The following is a 19030-nucleotide window of genomic DNA, read 5'->3' as shown; positions in this document are numbered from 1 at the left end:
GCCTATACATTGTAATAAGTTACAGTTTCTTAAACAAGCTATAATTGTCCGGATTCATGCAGCATGCCAAGCCATAAAAAATGGTTTAGAAATCACAGTGGCTGTGTTCAACTAAGATACTAAGCCAATAAGTAGCAATTTGGAAGGAGAATGTTCTAGAGAGTGCCATGTCCTGAATATCCTGAACTACTTCCTATTTAAGAAATTTTCTTCTGGAAACAGACACATCACTCTAGGAATGGCCTGGTCCAGAAGGGAATCAGCATATTGCAGAGGGGTAATAGAAAGTTCTCCAGAAACTCCATTTCTGAATTATGGAATTTTATTCATCCTTACCTGGCTCATCATCTCTGCAAGCCCTTTTGGGAAGCATGCATAAGCTAGTAGTCCTCAATTTAGGAGAATGACTCATCAGGTGCTATTGAAGAGACCATGGATACTATTTTTCTCCTTATTCTGGCACTATCCAAAAGCAGCCTCATGGAGCATGAAATCTATTAGACTTTGTACCTATTTGGAGGGAAGGTAGATGATTGCAGTTATTTTAACAGAGGCAACAGGAGGAGGCTATGGATCAGCAAAGACTAGATGCCAATCTAGTTTTCTGCTGACTCAAGGACAGCTGGAGAGGACTCAGCAGAGAAGAAAGGTACCATGTTCAAGGGACTACTGCTGTTCCTTCATTTTTTCCCTTCACTATTTCAGGGCAAGATGTAACTATCTTTCCCTCAGATGCTACTTTCAGAGCATTTTACATTCCAGCCTACAGTTAATGAATTATCTCGAAGGAAACAAAATTGCAGAGCCATCCCAATTGGTCTAGGAAAGAAAACACTCAAGAAAGTGAGAAGAGACTGGCATTCTCTTTTGTAGACACTAGAGGGCACTAAATGTATTCACTTAAGAGCAATTTTTAGGAGTAGACAGAAACTGCACTTTGCACTTCAAGGAAAAGCAAAGAAAGTCCAGTTGCCCTTTGGAAAAAAAAAATCACCTTTGGGTACACTTTGCACTGTTAGCTGCTGGAACAGAGAAACCAATCACTACTTCCTTTTGTGCAATCAAGATAAGATGTGATAAGGGATATAATGGTCACTAAATCTGGATGTCTTGAAAGGGAAATTTGATAACGTGGGATCAAGCTATCAGTGGCTATGCAAACTTTAATTAGATTGGAGGAATCAGACGCCTAGATTCTAATTTTTGGGGACCACAAGCAGAAAGGTGTTATTGCACTCTTCTTTTTGTGAGTTCCCACAAGTACTTGATTTGATTGCTATTGAAACATAATGTTGGGCTAGAGAAGTCTTGGTTTGATCTAGCCCAGGGGTAGGCAACCCAAAACACTTAAAGAGCCACTTGGACCGGTTTCCCACCAAAAACAAAACACTGGGAGCCGCAAAACCCTTTTCATATCTAAAATGAAGATAACACCACATATATCCTTTTTTACCTTTATTATAGGTGTGTGTGTGTTTGTGTGTGTGTGTATATGTGTGTGTGTGTATATATGTATATGTATGTATGTATGTGTATATACTCACACACACACAGGTAAAAAAAGGATATATGCAGTGTTATCTTCATTTTAGATGTCAAAAGGGTCTCTCTCTCTCTCTGTCTCTCTCTCCTTCCCTCTCTATCTGCCCTTGGTCTGCCACTCCTCTTCCCTCCCCCCCCCACGCTCTCTTTCTTTCTTTCTCTCTCTCTCTTTCTTTCTCTCTCTCTCTCTTTCTCTCTCTCTCTTTCTCCCCCCCCTCCTATCTCCTGCTCACCTGGCAAGCTTCAAGCTGTTGTCCAACAAGCAACCTTGTCTCTTTTATGACTTATGGACTTCAACTCCCAGAATTCCTGAGTCAGCCTAGCTGGGCTAGCTAGCTCTCTCCTGCCCTTCCCGCTTCCTGCTTCCTGCAGAGACGCAGCAAAGGGAGGAGCTCCGCCCAGTAAGCTTTTCAGCTGCTCGGAGAATACTGTGAGTGCACTCTCTTTTACACATACACACACACACACACACACACACACACACACACACACACACACACACAGAGAGAGAGAGAGAGAGAGAGAGAGAGAGAGAGAAGCAGGGAAGCGCAATTGCCTCTCTCTGTCTCTGTCTCTCTGCAAAGGCAGAGGAGGCTGGGAGCCACAGGGGAAGGCTCAAAGAGCCGCATGCGGCTCCGGAGCCGCAGGTTGCCGACCTGTGATCTAGCCATACAGAGCTTCATTTGGTCATTGATTGTACTCAGGTGTAATAGCTTACAGGAACTAGTAAGAGTCTGGAATACCTAATAAACTAATCCAGGATGTTTACTGGGGTCAGTCCTAACTTGTTGATCTTAAGGCTTTTCATTGTATGAAAGTTTAAGTGTTGCTCCATAGGCGCTATTGATCAAGGAGGTTCTGTCATAACAGATCAATTGATATGAGACAATTACAGCTTGATCAGTTTGTTGTAGACAAATTTAAAGACAATTATGGCATAAACCTTTGTATACTACAACCTATTTTCTGAGAAAATGGGTGGTTTGCTGAGGCCTTTCTTCCTACTATAAATATTCCTTTGCATTCCATTTGAGAATCATAGTTTGACATTCAATTTTTAAAGGTTGCTCTTCCCTTATCATCATGCAGTCACTTCCTCTCTAAATATAATAATATACCTAAGGCAAATATTGCAGGATATAGTTCTTAAGAAGGAACCATGTTTACAACCAAAAAATTTAAAAGTTATAACTGTAAATCTACAACTACTAGTGTCTATGACACTAGTTATAGTGTTACAGGCTGCTGTAATAGCTAATGCAGCCTACAATGAGAATACAATGAACTTTCTCCAGTTGTGAATTTAAGGATGGTTTTCCTGATGCTGTTGAACTAAAAAACATTCTGAGCCAAGGAACATGGATAGTGGGAATTGTAGTTCAGCAACATCTGGAGGGATACAAGTACTCTGTCCCTGACTTAGAGTTGGAGACATCTTCCATTGATATCATCTCCAGAACTGTCTTGCTTCCTACTCCATTGATTAAAGAATCTGTCAAGCTTCTTTTACAGGCTGGATTTGGATTCACAGTCTCACAAAATATAATGTGACGTGTTCGTTTTTGGCTTAATGTTGGGAGACAGTTATGATACAAATTTAATACATTATTATTTAATTAACTATTAATGTAATTTGTGGACCACTGAGGTTTTAAACCATGATTTATGGCTTACTTGTATGTGTACATTCTGTTCAAAATTCAGATGTTTGGCAACTGACTCATATTTATGACCGTTGCTGTGTCTCAAGGAATGCCAGATTCACTTAATAACAGTGCTACTAACTTATCAACTATGCTCATTCACTAAACAATTGTGGCAAGAAAGATTGTAAAATGGGGCAAAACTGACTTAACAAATGTCTCACTTATCAACAGAAATTTTGGGCTCCATTGTGGTTGTACGTTGAGGACTACCTGTTGCTTGGAAGGTTTAGCAGTAAAAGGAAACCAAGCCATCAAACAACACAATGGTTGGACACCATCAAAGCTGACACCAGCGAGAGCACAGAAAAACTCAAAGAAATAGTGAAAGATTGGAAGATGCGGAGAGACCTGGCCCATAGAATCACCAAGAGTTGGACACAACTGAATGGATAAGCTCAACAGCAGCATTTTTCAAGTATCCAAAATACTTCTACTAATACACATATCTGTAATCCTCATAACAAATCTGTAAAATATTCTTCTTTAGGACATAATTTACTTGGATTTCAGTAAGGCATTTGATAAAGTAGATCACAACCTACTACTTGACAAGACAGAAAAATGTGGGGTAGACAGCATCACCACCAGATGGATCCGTAGCTGACTGACCGGCCGTACTCAGCGTGTGGTCCTCAATGGAACCACATCTACATGGAGGGAAGAGTGCCCCAGAGCTCTGTTCTGGGCCCAGTGCTCTTCAACATCTTCATCAACGATTTGGATGAGGGGATAGATGGGGAACTCATCAAATTTGCAGATGACACCAAGCTGGCAGGAATACCCAGAAGACAGGCTTAAGATGCAGAAGGATCTGGACAGATTTGAACACTGGGCACTATCTAACAAAATGAAATTCAATGGTGAAAAAAGCAAGGTTCTACATTTAGGCAAGAAAAACCAAATGCACAGGTATGGTATAGGGGGTACCTTGCTCAATAGCAGTAACTGTGAGAGGGACCTCGGAGTCCTAGTGGACAATCACTTAAATATGAGCCAGCAGTGTGCTGCAGCTGCCAAAAAGCCAACACAGTGGTAGGCTGCATTAACAGAGGGACAGAATCAAGATCATGTGAAGTGTTAATACCACTTTACAATGCCTTGGTAAGGTCACACTTGGAATACTGCATCCAGTTTTGGTCACCGCGATGTAAAAAAGATGTTGATACTCTAGTAAGAGTACAGAGAAGAGCAACAAAGATAATTAGGGGACTGAAGGCTAAACCATATAAGGAACGGCTGCTGGAATTGGATATGTCTAGTTTAATGAAGAGAAGGACGAGGGGGGACATGATAGCAGTGTTCCAATATCTCAGGGGCTGCCACAAAGAAGAGGGAGTCAAGCTATTTTCCAAGGCACCTGAAGGCAGGACAAGAAGCAATGGGTGGAAACTAAGCAAGGAGAGAAGCAACCTAGAACTAAGGAGAAACTTCCTGATAGTTAGAACAATTAACCAGTGGAACAACCTGCCTCCAGAAGCAGTGAATGTTCCAACACTGGAAGTTTTTAAGAAGAGACTGGACAGCCATTTGTCCGAAATGGTATAGGGTTTCCTGCCTGAGCAGGGGGTTGGACTAGATGACCTCCAAGTTCCTTTCCAACTTTATTATTATTATTATTATTATTACTTGAGGGAAGTAGATGTACCTTTCAAGTTATGGGGAAATGGTAAGGAAGGCTTCATCTAAGCAATTTAGCAAAACTGAATTCCTTCCTGTTAGGCATCCAAAAAGATAAGGAGGCCATATCCAATCTGACCAGGGGAAGAAAAGCCTTTGAAGCAGAGAGTTGCCTAAGGCTATTTAGTCAACACATTAATAACTCCATTAAAATTTGAATTGACCACTTCCTGTCTAAGAGTTTGCACACTACACCATGCAACGCTATAAGGCACAATCCTAGCATTAAAAACAGGTTGGTCTCAGGCTAAACCCTGGAAAAAACCTGCTGCAACGGAGTCAGGCAGGTTTTATAATTGACTTTTCTCATCTCCTGAGAGTTGCAAACAGATATGCCCAAAGCAGAATTTCCCCAGAGACCCTCCCAATGTGGATTCTGGTTCCCACTTGGCCCTCCTTTAGTAGACAGAAGACTCATTCGGGTGGAGCAGAAGGTGTCCTTGGGGTAAGTGATACCAAAAGATGTATGTTTAGTGGGAGGAGGAAACATCCTCAAATTTCCCTGATCCTGTGGAAACCCAAGGCTCATCTTATGGCAGGGCAGAGGGGGTGGCATGCCCAGCACCTGAGCCAGGCAGCTGGCAGCATGGCTGGGTTGGGATCCAGCTCTCAGATTTCCCCCCTCTCATCATTACATCCATTAAAGTCCCGTTCAGCCAGCACACAAAAGGATGGAACAGCAAATTAGCAGTAAACTCTTGAGCAAACATGACCCAGCCTGCATTATTAATGTCACTAGAGAATGGGTAATGTGAGCTTCCCTTGAAGGTCGGGGCTGAATCTTGCTTGATGGTAGTCATAGGTGACTTCTCACCTACTGGTGGGTCAGGCCTTTCAAAGAAGATGGGTGGAAAGTGAAGCTTCTTATCCAAGGATATAATATTGGATACTTAGCAGCACTTTAGCGCTGAGTGTTACAAATGTTTTGGCATTCTTGGGAAAATGCTAAAATTCGATCTTCTGACCCAGACTTTCATTTGTCTGTTGTGGTAAAAAACCTTCTCCCTATTTTTGTCCATCTGCTGCTTCATTTGATCTTTAAATGCCCTAGTAGTCCTTTTCTGGAGAACATTAAAACGTACTGCACATGGTTTTGTATAAAGACATACCAAGATCTTTTTTGAATATGAAGCCATATAAAGATAGATTTTGGATTATAATCTGTCACTTGCTTCAAGTTCAGTTGTGCATCATAGCAAACAATCACTTCAGCCATGTGCAGACTGCAACCTGGCAAACCAGGGAATGCCAGGTTAGTGGCTTCTTTAGCTAAGTTACAGCAAGCTTTAGAGCAGGGGTGTCCAACCTCTGATCGGTGTACCACTACTGGGCTGTGGCCCATTGGATCCAGGCCACACACAGGCGCATGAAACCATCCCCATCCCCTCCATAGCTGCCAGTCCCTGGAGCTGGAAAAGTCGAGGACCACTGCTTTAGATTATTCTGGTTACCAACTGCTTCCATTTGTATCAGGACACAACCTATTCTCTGTCCGTAAATCTCATTACCTTATGTGTTTAATCAACCAGTTATGTGGCTGATTTCAAACTTATATCATCTGGATTATTAGTATAGTCTTTCCCACTAAAGACTTAGAGCATCATTTAGCAGTTGTCCAACCTTGGCAACTTTAAGACTTCAACTCCCAGAATTCCTCATTCCATCTGGGAGTTGAAATCCATAAGTCTTAAAGTTACTAAAGTTGGATATCTCTGGTCTAGCATCACCCAGCCACCATTCAAGTGATATAAACCTTTGTTTTGCTGTTGTATCAACCTAAGAGTAGTAGGAAGACTCTAGAAGATGCTCAGGATCTTTCCCTATTACCCACTTAGGGCTGTCCACCCATCCTTATGTCACCAGAAAACTCTACAAGCATGAAACTTCGGTCCCCATTCCTGACCCCACCGCTATTGTGTCTTTTCTGACTCTCTGACAAATAATACCATCCTGATTTTGCATGTGCAGTATGTGATAAGTAAAGGAATTGGTTAATTCTTTGACTTTGTCACCCTCACCTTTCAGCATTTAATCAACTGCTGAGAAAAAATTTGCCAGTCATTGGGCTCCATCAGGAATGGGGTGAGTCTGGTTACAGGACCCTGTCAAACATCTCTAGGCTGTTTCCTACACTCCTCTCCTTCTATATGCTATTCTTTTATAACCTGAATTGAATTTTAAAAAAATCCCAATTACAATGCATTGGAAACAGGAAGAGGACTGAGTCACAAGCAATAGTTTTATTTCCAATTTATCTCTTTTTCCACAGTTTTTTTTTAATATAGGCGACAAATGCCAACTTCAAGATTCCTCAGCGCTATATTTGGAGGGCATTGGGAAAGGATACATTTATTTATTAAGTTTATTCACTGCACATCTTGCTGTCACGTGACTCTGGCCAGGTTTCTATCAGATAAAACTTAGTATAAAAATTAAAACAGTAAAATAATGAAACAATAAATACACTAACATTACAAAGAAATAGCTAAGATAGCAGGGGTATGCAACAGAGGTGAGATCTTCTAAATAATACAAGAACCACCTCCAAGATGACAGGCCCCTATGCAGGCCCCACGCCAACTGACAGGGCTAAGTGTTCACATCAAAGCCAAGTTGTTCCAGTGGGCAGGACTTCTCCTGGACCCTGCCAAAAATTCCTTGCTTGACAGGGTCGCAGCATACCCCTTCTGCCGGCACGAGTGGGATGGGCTGATCCCATTGGAGTGAGCTGGCTCCTCAGATAATCAGGACCCATGCAATAAAGGCCTATATAGACAATAACCAACACTTTGAATTGGACCTGAAAGCAAACTAGCAGCCAGCGCAGCTCACATAAGCACATGTTGCATCATTGATCCTTTCATTTCACTATTACACTATTTCACTTTCCTGTTACACATTTTTGCACAGGTCCTAGAGCCAAAACACTTCCAGTATTGCTGGCTGAGCATTTTAGTACCATTGCACAATGTGGGTGGAACGCTAAACATTTTGCTGGTATATCCAGTTCTTCAGGCTGATCACAGCAAAATGGCAGCAGGCAAGATTTGCAAGGAACCAGAAAAGAGAAGGTATGCCTACCTCAGCTTCAAACAGCCACTCCATACTGCTTTAATTCCATTTACTCGACTTTACCATGATTCTGTATAATAGGTGGAGAAGCATAACAGAGCTTACAGTATACTTGCAGTGACTTTGGATGATGTCTGAATGAAGGTGCTGGTACAACAAAGAAGTCTGAAGCTGGTCTCACTCAAGGGTTGGGTAAGAGATACGAGCAATGTCATGTGCATGTGGCAGAACTACCTCCTCATGTTGCAGGTCATGTTTACCTTGTGTTTAACAGGGGAGGCCATTCAGTCACTCTGCCTACAACCTACCTCTTTGCTTTTTGCCTGCTCTTCTCATTTCATTCAATATGTAGCAATTTAAAAAAAAAAAAATTTGGGATTTGATTAGTTTGATCTGCCTCAATCATCTGTGTTTTCCACAAAACACCCCCCCACACACACACACACACATCAATTTTGCAAGATGGCGCATGCTAAAATTAATTAAGCTGGCTGCAATAAAACATTGAACAAAACAAAAATTTAGGAAGACAGAGTAGGAACAAAAGAGTCTGGAGCATACCCAGACTTTCCTCAAGAAGCTGAGACATGTTTAGGCAGGCTTAGGGTTTCAGAAAGGGAGTGCCAGAGCAAGCGGGCCTCTTTAACCCATATCCCCATCCAGTGAATATTTTTAGAAAAGGGGACTCAAAACCAGATCTCTCCCACAGATCTTAGGGAACTTACAAAGAGAGAATGGAAGGGTAGGTAGAGTCTAAAAATAAGAATGATTATGTAAAGTGTAAGTCTTATCGATTTCAAATGTAGCTCAAGTCTGAACTGGAGGATAATTGCCACATATAATCATTAGTAAGGATAGAGCAGTCTGCATACTTTCACATTTTTTTTTCACAGAATCCTTTTATCTAAGCCTGGCGTATCCAACCTTTTGGCTTGCCTGGGCTGCACTAAGTGAAGAGGAATTGTCTTGGGCCACGTATAAAATATATAATAGAGTTAATGTATATAAATATCAAACTTCCTTTATTTTTGAATATTTTATTACGATCTTGGGGAGGGCGCATTACTAGTGGTCCTGTAGGCTGCAGGTTGGACATGCCTCATGTAAATCAAGCCAGCTGGGTGACTTTGGACCAGGCACACTCAGCCCACACACCTCACAGGGTTGTTGTTGTGGGGAGGAGGAAGACATGCTGGATATGTTCGCCACCGTGGGTTGTCTGTAAAAAGAATAAAGGTGGGATATGAATAAACAAATGAATAAATTTCCTCCTGTGTATGACCAATATAAAACTGAAATAAGCACCTCATATTTGACATGAGCACTACAATTCCCAGAACTTGCATCTATGAGCAACAGTAGCAAATTTGAACGCAGGGTATTTAGGCTTTGTCTATTTTCTCATATCATTGTTTTTCAATAGTTCAATCTTATGCACCTCTAGTCAGGCATAAGCTTCATTGAATTTGACTGGATTTGAATGTAAACACCCTATTTGGAGTAGTTTTAATTCTGTCCATAATTATCTGGGATTAAGCTACTGTAAGTTGGCTGAATCTTACTTCTCAACAGGTATGCAAAGAACTGCATTATTAACTATATGAAATCCTGCTGATTAACTATCACTTAACCTTGAAGTAGAACAAGGACATCAGGGTAGCTTCTTTTTATATATATTACAAACCATATTTATAAGCCAACTCTCTCCATCTTGATTTCTTGCCTTTTAATTCTTGATGGACTTTAGAATAGAACAGAACAGAACAGAATAGAATTGGAAGGGACCTTGGAGGTCTTCTAGTCCAGCCCCTTGCTCAAGCAGGAGAACCTATACCATCTCAGACAAGTGACTGTCTAGTCTCTTCTTAAAAATCTCCAGTGATGGAGCTATTCCACTGGTTGATTGTCCTCATTCTTAGGAAGTTTCTCTTTAATTCCAGGTTGTTTCTCTCTTTGATCAGTTTCTAACTATTATTTCTCGTCCTTCCCTCTGATGCTCTGGTGAACAAGCTGACCCCCTCTACCTTGTGGCAGCCCCTCAAATACTGGAATACTGCTATCATGTCTCCCCTATTTCTTCTTTTCTTTAGACTAGCCAAACCCAAGTCCCGCAGCAGTTCTTCATATGTTTTAGCCTCCAGGCCTTTGATCATCTTAGTTGCTCTTCTCTGAATTTTTTCAAAACTCTCAACAACTTTTTTGTGGTATGGTGACCAAAATTGGCTGCAGTATTCCAGATGTGGTCTTACTAGGGTTTTATAAAGTGGTACTATTACTTCGCGTGATCTTGATTCTATGCCTCTGTTTATACAACCCAGGATTGTATTAGCTTTTTTGGCTGCTGCTGCTGCACACTGCTGGCTCATAGTCAAGTGACTGTCCACTAGGACTCCAAGGTCCTTCTAACAATTATGGTTTTTAAGCCAGGTCTCACCCAGTATTCGTGCCTTTGGTTTTTTCTACCTAAGTGTAAGACTTTTCTCCACATTGAAATTCATTTTGTTGGATAGGGCCCATTGTTCAAGTTTGTCAAGATCTTTTTGGATCCTGAGTTTGTCTTCTGGGGTGTTGGCTACTCCTGACAGTTTGGTGTCATCTGCAAATTTGATGAGTTCCCCTTCACTTCCCTCATCTAAGTTGTTTATGAAGATATTGAAGAATACTGGGCCTAAGATGGAACTTTGTGGTACCCCACTGTTAACTTCTCTCCGTGTGGATGCAGTGCCATTGAGGACTACTCGTTGAGTATGGTTTGTCAGCCAGCTACAGATCCATCTGGTGGTGATATTGTCTATTCCATCTTTTTCTAGCTTACCAAGGAGTAGGTTGTGGTCTACTTTATCAAATGCCTTACTGAAGTCTAAGTATACTACATCCACTCTGTTTCACTGCTCTACTAGTTTAGTCACTTTATCAAAGAATGAGATAAGATTGGTTTGGCATGATCTGTTTTTAACAAACCTGTGCTGGCTACTAGTTATGACTTTGTTTGCTTCTAGTTGTTCACAGATCTGTTTTTTTTTATTATCTTTTCTAGGATCTTCCCAGGTATTGATGTTAAACTGATTGGTCTGTAGTTTCCTGGATCTGTTTTTTTTTTTTTTTTCCCTTTCTTGAAGATGGGGACCACATCAGCCCTTTTCCAGTCCTCAGGTACTTCCCCGGTGCTCCAAGATTTATGAAAGACGTGATGTAATGTTTCTGAGATAACATCTGCCAGCTCTTTCAGAACTCTGGGATGTAATCTGTCAGTCCCAGTGATTTACACTCACCTAGATCAAGAAGTGCTTCTTAAATTTGGAAGTCATATTTAACCACTATACTTTGTAAAACTATTTCTAATGGTAAAAGACTTTTGCTCATGTTTGTTTATGTATGTATTCATCCATGTGAGATTTTTAAATTAGGGCTGCAGAAATCCAGATGATTGTGTTTTCCTTACCACTTTTGAACCATCTAGCGGTCATGCAGATTTTTGCCACAAACTGGCAACACTTCTTCAAATCTGTTTATTTCGTTTCCTAAGTTGACAGCTTCCCAATGCCAGGAAGCGGAAATGTGTGTTCTCTTCTTGAGAAAAAAGGAGATGTTGTCATACCATAGTAGGAAGTAGTCAAGAATAAGCAATCCTTCCCCATTGCTCCAGATAATTTTTTTTTATTGAAAATTTTTATTTTTTAAAACATACAATCATTTATAAAAATACAATAAAATTTTAAAATAGAGAACCCCCCCCTTACCCTCCCTCCCACCCCCACCCCCCCTCCCTTCACTTCCCAGAGCAGAATACAGGGTTAAGAAAAAAAAAGAAAAAGAAAATTATAATAATTAAGAAAAAAGAAAAAAAAGAGAGAAAGAAAAAAATATAATAATTAACCTTTAACTCCATAACTTATAAAACAATTCTCTATAATATTTGATATTCATTCATAAAATAAATAAAACTTTTTAATGCCATATTTTTTCTGAATATAATCTATCCACCTTCCCCATACAGTAATATATCTTTCTTGTGTATGATCCTTTAAATAAGCAGAAATTTTTGCCATTTCTGCAAAACTAGATACTTTAAATATCCATTCTTCTAAAGTAGGCAAAGAATCTTTCTTCCAATATAGACCTACTAGTAACCTTGCTGCAGTTAATAAATTCAACATCAAAGTAGTTTCTTTTTCATTTAAGTCAACAAAAATACCAAGTAAAAATAGTTGAGGAGTAAACTTTATCTTCTTTCTAAAAATCTTTTGAATGTTCCACCAAATCATAATCCAAAAAGCCTTTACTTTTTTACAATTCCACCAAATATGAAAGTATGTCGCATCATTATTGCCACATCTCCAACATTTGGGCTGTATGTTGGAATACATACAAGATAATTTTTTAGGATCTAAATGCCATCTATAAAACATTTTATAAAAATTTTCTCTCAAATTTTGAGCTTGTGTAAATTTAACATTTCTTATCCAAATTATCTCCCATAAATCCAATGAGATCGGCTCCTGTATATTCTGAGCCCATTTAATCATACAATCTTTAACCAATTCTGTTTCCGAATCTAACTCTAATAAAACATTATATATTCTTTTTATATGAGCCGGACCTTGGTTTTTAATCTGAATAACCAATTGTCTATCTTCTAGTGTTATTCCCTCTTTCTTGTCTACAGTCCATCTATCCATTATTTGTAAATATTGAAACCATGACTGTAGAATATTTTGCTGCCTTAATACATCTAGGGATTTCAAATGCCAATTCGAACCAGAACAAATTAACAATTTGCTCCAGATAATTTGATGTGGCACATTTTTATACTTTAAGGCATGCTAGTATAATCAGGCTTAGTCTCCAAATTTGGGAAATCAGGCTAAAGTGAGGTGGCATAGGCAGGATCACTCCCTCTTGGTTATTTGAAGGATTCATTTCAGGCAAGAAGTATATAAAAATCAATCACTAGATCAGGGTTTCAAACTCACCGCATCACATGACGTGTTGCATCGTATCGCAACTTTTTTCCTCTTGCTGGAGCTGGGGTGTGCACAGCTTCCGCATGATGCATTCGGCCTGTGGGCCACCAGTTTGACACCCCTGCTCTAGATAATCCTTCTCCCAAAGGCTGTGCTGAAAAGCAGCATAGGTAGTCCTTGACTTACAACCACAATTGAGCCCGAAATTTATGTGGCTTTATGTAGTAAGTGAATTTTGCCCCATTTTACAACCTATCATACCACAGTTGTTAAATGAATCATTGCAGTTGTTAAGTTAGTAACACGGTTGTTAAGTGAATCTGGCTTCCCCACTGACTTTGCTTGTCAGAAGGTTGCAGAAGCTGATCACCTGACCCCAGGACACTGCAACTGTCATAAATATGAATCAATCGCCAAGCATCTGAATTTTGATCACGTGACCATGGGGATGCTGCAATCATCGCAAGTGTGAAAACTGGTCATAAGTCACTTTTTCCAGTGCTGTTGTAACTTTGAACAGTCATTTAATGAACTGTTGTAAGTCAAGAACTATATGTAATTGACATCCTGTTGCCTTGGGAAGTTTATTTCCTTCTTAGGCCTAGAAAGCAGAAATAGTTGCCCCACTTGGACAACTATTATCTATGTTTCCACTACCCAAGGGACAGGAGGCATGAAGAACACCTCAAAGTCACAAGTTATGTCAGAAAAATAGGAGAGAAAAGATATTTGAGAGGCTGGCATGGAGGCAATAAAAAGAGAGGGACCAGGAATACATATGCCTGCTCGACTTTCCATCAGTGCTTGTTACCTTGTGCAGTCCCAATAATTTTCAACCAACAGAAAGGGAAAAGCTTGGAATTTTCATTGGTCTTGACCCTCAACAAACAGACCTGAATAAAGTCAAAGGAAAACAGAAATTATTTACCCAAAAACCTTTGAGCAGACTTGACACAAAGTAAGCAATTTTGAAACACTTTTCTGATTCAGCATGCCTTACAATATTGGTTATTGAAAATCTACAATGGAAAGATGCTATGGTCTTCCAATTCAGGTTTGTAAGCTTTCCAAACAGATCTAAGTTACCTACTGCGTAATAGAGACAGCTGGATTTTTATGTTGTTTTACATATCAGAGTTCAATTTGTATCTTTACTACAACTTTGGAATCTTTAAGGCTGTCTGAGGAATTCTGGGAGTTGAAGTCCATGAGTCATAAAAGAGCCAAGATTGCCTAACCCTAGTATAGGCCATATAGGCTATCTTGGGAAATAGCAATGATATTGGCTATAAATCCCTTTTTCCCTTTAGAATTGTGTCCACCCATACAAGGAGGCAGACAGAGGGAACGATAAACTGGCATGGGAAAAAAACATCCTGGGACTTCAACAAATAAGGAACAACAATTTTTCCAGTTTGCCTTCAATTGTGATTCTCTATGCATGGCAGCCATTTTGTGAATATGCAAGGTGCCCCCGGTACCATTTTGTGACAGTGCTTATAATGTGTTCTCAAAATCCTATATATGCCCACTACCAATACTGCTTTATGAAATATTGTGTAAGTCATGGAAGAATTTGCTGATTTCTTCTTCAGTACTTATGAGATTACAAAAGGCATATTTCACTGACGTGTCTTCTCAAACTGATGATCAGCAAATTTAAGGAATTAAAAAACTATGAGACCTAGTCTGGTATATTGGTTAAGGAATCAGGCTCCAGGAAACTCTGAGTTCTAGACCTGCCTTAGGCACAAAGCTACTTGGGTGACATTAGGCCAGTCGCTGTCTCTCGGTCCTTGAAAGAAGGCAAGACCATACCCTTTCTGAAAAACATTGCCAAGAAAACTGCATGTCCTAGTAAATGCCAGGAATGAAAACTGATTTCAAAGCTGCTGTCAGACCCAGCGTGATACTTACCTTCCGAAGTCCGGAATGTTCCAGTTAACCATGTGTTCCAGCCGAGTCCGGTAGCTTCGTGAGCTACATCGCCAACAGCGGTGGCTGAACGGGTCACGTGAACATCCTATATTGCCAGCACACAACCGGACGGAGGCTACGTAGAAATGGAATATGGAGAAGCCGAATGCTGTTAAAACTGTTATGGCTTATGTTGCTGGAACCGTGACTCTGTGAATGATGGGAACTGGGACGCTGGATCTGACAACACTTGGATACCGGGAGGGGGTATTATAGGAAAAGGTTGAGTGGGACATTAGGAATGAGAATGGTGTGAACACAACGCATGGACTCAATGTAAGCTTCGAACATAAGTACTAGCTGGATCGGGGCGTAGGTAGGGTGGAGGACTATTACGAGGCAGGTATGGGGAGGGGGACAGGTGGATTCTAGATGACCAATTAACCGTCAATTGGGGTGTGTACTCTGGGTGTGGTGGAGGAGTGTATTTAGGGCAATGAATGGAGCTTCGTTCCAGTGCTAACTTAGTTTCAACATAGTGAATAAAGCTTGTTGAATACTGCAACGTTCCTGTTTCCTGGCTTTCGCGAAGCGCGGTTAGGATGTTCTGTTAGTTAAATACTGCAACGTTCCTGTTTCCTGGCTTTCGCGAAGCGCGGTTAGGACGTTCTGTTAGTATTCCGTATACTCCAGATCCTCAATCCTGTGACGGTGAAGCTCCACTTACCGAAACTACTTGGTAAGATACACCCGGTTTTTCATGTAAGTTTGTTGAAACCCATGGGAGGACCGTCCCATGAGATACCCCCAGGACCTGTTACGCCAGGACGATATGAAATACAGGACATAATTGATTCGCGAGTAGGGGGGGTAGACTTTATTATCTGATATTGTGGAAGGGATACCCTCTGTCCGAAGCCTCTTGGGTAGGAAAACATGATATATCGGCCCCTGGTCTAATCCGTCGGTATCACAGAGCACTACCACACAAACCAGGGGGCGACTAGAAAGGTTATTGTATGTGAACATTGGCATGATTAATCAATTTCCCATTTCTCACCTTCAGGGGGCCCTGTGGTGAGGGGGGCCGAATGTCAGACCCAGCGTGATACTTACCTTCCGAAGTCCGGAATGTTCCAGTTAACCATGTGTTCCAGCCGAGTCCAGTAGCTTCGTGAGCTACATCGCCAACAGCGGCAGCCGAACGGGTCACGTGAACATCCTATATTGCCAGCACACAACCGGACGGAGGCTATGTAGAAATGGAATATGGAGAAGCCGAATGCTGTTAAAACTGTTATGGCTTATGTTGCTGGAACCGTGACTCTGTGAATGATGGGAACTGGGACGCTGGGTCTGACAACACTTGGATACCGGGAGGGGGTATTATAGGAAAAGGTTGAGTGGGACATTAGGAATGAGAATGGCGTGAACGCAACGCATGGACTCAATGTAAGCTTCGAACATAAGTACTAGCTGGATCGGGGCGTAGGTAGGGTGGAGGACTATCACGAGGCAGGTATGGGGAGGGGGACAGGTGGATTCTAGATGACCAATTAACCGTCAATTGGGGTGTGTACTCTGGGTGTGGTGGAGGAGTGTATTTAGGGCAATGAATGGAGCTTCGTTCCAGTGCTAACTTAGTTTCAACATAGTGAATAAAGCTTGTTGAATACTGCAACGTTCCTGTTTCCTGGCTTTCGCGAAGCGCGGTTAGGATGTTCTGTTAGTTAAATACTGCAACGTTCCTGTTTCCTGGCTTTCGCGAAGCGCGGTTAGGACGTTCTGTTAGTATTCCGTATACTCCAGATCCTCAATCCTGTGACGGTGAAGCTCCACTTACCGAAACTACTTGGTAAGATACACCCGGTTTTTCATGTAAGTTTGTTGAAACCCATGGGAGGACCGTCCCATGAGATACCCCCAGGACCTGTTACGCCAGGACGATATGAAATACAGGACATAATTGATTCGCGAGTAGGGGGGGTAGACTTTATTATCTGATATTGTGGAAGGGATACCCTCTGTCCGAAGCCTCTTGGGTAGGAAAACATGATATATCGGCCCCTGGTCTAATCCGTCGGTATCACAGAGCACTACCACACAAACCAGGGGGCGACTAGAAAGGTTATTGTATGTGAACATTGGCATGATTAATCAATTTCCCATTTCTCACCTTCAGGGGGCCCTGTGGTGAGGGGGGCCGAATGTCAGACCCAGCGTGATACTTACCTTCCGAAGTCCGGAATGTTCCAGTTAACCATGTGTTCCAGCCGAGTCCAGTAGCTTCGTGAGCTACATCGCCAACAGCGGCAGCCGAACGGGTCACGTGAACATCCTATATTGCCAGCACACAACCGGACGGAGGCTATGTAGAAATGGGAATATGGAGAAGCCGAATGCTGTTAAAACTGTTATGGCTTATGTTGCTGGAACCGTGACTCTGTGAATGATGGGAACTGGGACGCTGGGTCTGACAACACTTGGATACCGGGAGGGGGTATTATAGGAAAAGGTTGAGTGGGACATTAGGAATGAGAATGGCGTGAACGCAACGCATGGACTCAATGTAAGCTTCGAACATAAGTACTAGCTGGATCGGGGTGTAGGTAGGGTGGAGGACTATCACGAGGCAGGTATGGGGAGGGGGACAGGTGGATTCTAGATGACCAATTAACCGTCAATTGGGGTGTGTACTCTGGGTGTGGTGGAGGAGTGTATTTAGGGCAATGAATGGAGCTTCGTTCCAGTGCTAACTTAGTTTCAACATAGTGAATAAAGCTTGTTGAATACTGCAATGTTCCCGTTTCCTGGCTTTCGCGAAGCGCGGTTAGGACGTTCTGTTAGCTGCAAAACAAAACCTGTTGAAAAAGCTGTACTCGTGCAGGTGGAAGGCACTTGCACTCATGTGCGAAGTTCCACTTGTGTGAGTGCGCAAAGCTCCATTTTAGTGCCAGTCACGCAAGCACTCTCCACGCCCTCTGCCTGAGCATCCTTCACTTGAGCATGCATACGCCTGCCACTCACACACATACACATCACCGGGCCAGACTGCCAAGTTGGAAAGGTGGGGGACCGCTGCCCAAGAGTACCTAAAATTAGTGGCCATGTTCACAGATCAGAATAATTAAGCCGTGGTTTCCATATCAAAGTTCACAGTACTTTCAATATATTACTTTTAACACAGACAAGGATACTGGCTTGAGTTTAGTTTGGCCTGATCTATTATCTATTATTCTAGGCAAAGGAATCGTGGCTGAAATATATTTTTTGAATATCTGAACGTATCCAATCAACAAATCACAACTTGAAAACAGTGTTAATATATATCTGCTTGTTTTTAATTATGCATTGTTATCATCATCATCATCATCATCATCATATCATCATCATCATTATCTATCCACTGCAGGATGAATGCCTGTTCTGCATGTTTGCAACCTATCATCCTCTGCCTTCAGGCAGGTAGTTGCCCTATGGTCTCTGAGGAATGAGGGCTGTTTTTGAGGTTCTATTGGCATGTGTAAGGAATAGACCATAATCTGCTACACTGGTCCAATGCGGGTTGGCAGATGTGTTGGTATTAGTCTAAGGCAGTGGTTCTTAACCTTTTTGAACGAATCGCCCTCTTGAGCCAATGAGGAAGTTGTCATCGCCCCCCTCCCCGAACATAATCTCTCAATCACAACATAGGAAATAATTCTTCAATTTATCCAAACACTTTTTTTGTTTTCTTTAAAATTGTCATCAGGACATATCGATGCAAATAATTTATTTCCAGTCTTTTTCCCATATCAACTGTGTGAAAAATTTTGGTGCCACCTGTCACTTTTGTTGTCCTTCGTTCAATGGCGAATGAAGATCTCACATGTTAGAAGTAATAATTCTTTATTTCTCCTTCTGCTCACTACAACAACAACAGTGAGACTCTCAGATCTCTTATTTAGTGTCTGGATTCCCGGGCAAAAAAGCTACAGTTAATGGCACGCTTTCGCACCTTGCGCATGCACGCAAGGCTGGCACCTCTCAGTCTGGTCCCAGGCAGCTTGCAGAAACCCCGGGACCATACCAATGTCCCGAGCCTGCTTTTGCAGGCTCAGGACACAACACCTTTATTCCCAAACTTCGTGATACATGTATTTCATTATTATC

The 19030-nt window shown here is 41.6% G+C and overlaps 1 long non-coding RNA gene across 1 annotated transcript; it reads left to right on the top strand.

Annotated features, from left to right (window-relative positions):
- The first annotated feature begins 7907 nt into the window (after positions 1 to 7907).
- Positions 7908 to 16255, top strand: LOC120302360. Its single transcript, XR_005555116.1, has 3 exons — positions 7908 to 7996; positions 8079 to 8189; positions 15945 to 16255. It is a non-coding gene; the product is annotated as an uncharacterized LOC120302360 (long non-coding RNA).
- Positions 16256 to 19030: the final 2775 nt, after the last annotated feature.

The sequence above is a fragment of the Crotalus tigris genome, unplaced genomic scaffold (genome assembly GCF_016545835.1).
Source record: "Crotalus tigris isolate CLP2741 ecotype Arizona unplaced genomic scaffold, ASM1654583v1 scf7180000024429.2167931701:2281839, whole genome shotgun sequence".
In the NCBI taxonomy this organism is placed as follows: Eukaryota; Metazoa; Chordata; class Lepidosauria; order Squamata; family Viperidae; genus Crotalus; species Crotalus tigris.
This window is presented reverse-complemented; position numbering and strand designations above follow the sequence as displayed.